This window comes from Carassius carassius, chromosome 24, assembly GCF_963082965.1.
Source record: "Carassius carassius chromosome 24, fCarCar2.1, whole genome shotgun sequence".
Taxonomy (NCBI): domain Eukaryota; kingdom Metazoa; phylum Chordata; class Actinopteri; order Cypriniformes; family Cyprinidae; genus Carassius; species Carassius carassius.
Genome location: NC_081778.1, coordinates 14,337,614 through 14,340,135, shown reverse-complemented (window position 1 = coordinate 14,340,135; position 2,522 = coordinate 14,337,614).

Sequence of the window (2,522 nt, the reverse complement as noted above, 5' to 3'; positions counted from 1 at the left end):
ATCGAATAATCTAACCCGAGATGGCTGACTTTGAAATGATAGTGATGTAATTGAATTGTGGGCCAACCTGCGTCGCTCGGTTTAAAGATAAACTGTTATTATTTATTGAGTTGTACAAATTTTGGAATTTATCAATATTTGATATTTTATTTAATATTGTGCACGCATATCATCACTGGAAATCTAGTAGCATACTCTTGACGGTTGGTTCTCAAATTACCATGCGATCTTTTAATAACATCTATTTTTGGTCTTTTATTTACTTGAATTACGATGCAGCCTATTACAACATGGCATATAATATTTAACGGAATAACTGCGCATTTACTGCCAGTGACCTATAGGTGGTAGTGCAAACATAATACAGACATAGATACTAACCTAAAAAAAAAAAAAAGTTATGTAATGTACAGGTTAGACTGAGAATATGTGGCATTAAATCCATACATAACAATAACCTACAAAATCTGAAAAGGATTTCCAAACTACAATAACAATTTGTGCTTTATGCATCGACAAGTTCTTGTTTATTAGCCAGGTTTAGCAGGAGTTGCAAATGAAACTAGTTGAAAGCACAGAGGGTGCTATATTTAAACTATAAACGTGTTGTTGAATTATAACAATCATTTCTCTCTTTGAGAGTGCCATCTGTTAGCATTCCAGTTCATCTCAGTGTTTTATACAAAACAATAAAGTAGGCTCTCATGACATAACCAGGGTCAAATGTTGGTCATATGGGTGCCCTAAGCAGAATTGTATTGTTGTGCCCCTCCCCCAAATAGTATGGAAGTAAAAACAAAACAAAAAACAACAACAAAACCTATTAACACCTATTATAGGGGTCAAAATAGAACTTTAATAAAATATTTTTTTAAACTGTATTATTTACAAAGTACAGTTCTGTAGCAAAAAAAACAAACAAAAAAAACTGAAATGACACATATAAAATAAAATATTTTAAAAGATTAAATAATATAAAAATAAATAATGATAAATTAAATCAAAAACTGCTTCATCCTCTTTTGCAACAAATTTCAGTACTGACCCTGCATTAAATGAAGCAGAAGATATTAGTCACTGAAGAATAAGTACACTTCTAAACAAACAGTCATTGGTAAATGTGACGAGTGGGGCGGGGCCGAGGGACATGGGAGCGAGGCCGGGGGAGTGATTGGAGATGAACTACACCTGTTCGTCCCACCGGTCTCGAGGCCCATGGAGGAGATGGAAGGATATAAAACTGGAGCGACGACAGTGAAGGACGAGAGAGGACCAGGCCTGGGCTTTTAGTTGTGTTTTGGTTTTTATTTTATGCGCACCAGTCGTCCGTGAGGGGCTGGTGCGCTGTTTTGTGTTTATTTTGTTATTAAAATGTTTTTGATTGTCCGCCGGTTCCCGCCTCCTTCTTCCGGATGAATATGAAGGTTGATATCATTACAGTGGTGCCGAAACCCGGGAGAAGGAGGGACGCGCTGCTGAAGATCCCTCGCCGCTGTGGTGAATCCGGGGTGCCATCGAGCTGGCGAGGAGTGTGCCGCCATGGACGCTCGAGGCGGTGGACTGGAGCGAGTTGCCGGGGACGGGCGAGCTCGCTACCGGCCGCCCACGATGTGGAGAGACGGCTGCCGTCCGTGAGGGAGCGGAGGAGTCGGCGCCGTTCGCCAGGTGGCCGGAGCCTGCTGCCTCCGCCGGAACGGGGAGGAGCAGGGAACGGGGGACTCCTGCCGGCTGCCCAAAACCGGAGGAGCCGTCGCCGTCCACCGGGCGGCGGAGGAGTGTCGTGCCGTCCGCCGAGGGCCGTCCAGTGCCACCGCCAGGCACCGCGGAGGAGATCACCCAGCTGGTGGAGGGCCGAGCAGCGGTGCGTCTGGGAACCGGAATTTTTTTTTTTTTTTTTTCCTCTCTCCCCTCTCTCGTCTCTGTCACTCCTCCTTCCATCTCCTTTTCTCTCGCCTCGCCTGTCCTACCCCCAGGTTCCCGCAGGTCCCCGGGAGCGGCCCCCCCGGAGGGAGGGGGGGGGGGGGGTAGAGCGCAGTCTCGGGAGTACCCCCCGGCCTGCGAGGGGCGATGGGGGTATGTGACGAGTGGGGCGGGGCCGAGGGACATGGGAGCGAGGCCGGGGGAGTGATTGGAGATGAACTACACCTGTTCGTCCCACCGGTCTCGAGGCCCATGGAGGAGATGGAAGGATATAAAACTGGAGCGACGACAGTGAAGGACGAGAGAGGACCAGGCCTGGGCTTTTAGTTGTGTTTTGGTTTTTATTTTATGCGCACCAGTCGTCCGTGAGGGGCTGGTGCGCTGTTTTGTGTTTATTTTGTTATTAAAATGTTTTTGATTGTCCGCCGGTTCCCGCCTCCTTCTTCCGGATGAATATGAAGGTTGATATCGTTACAGTAAAAAAAACAAAAAAACTTAAGTAAATTAAGAGCAGTCAGTGTAGCCTATAATAAAGCATTGTTTTAACAAACAAACAAACAAACAGTTACCTCCTGTGACTATGATTTTATTAATACAGTACA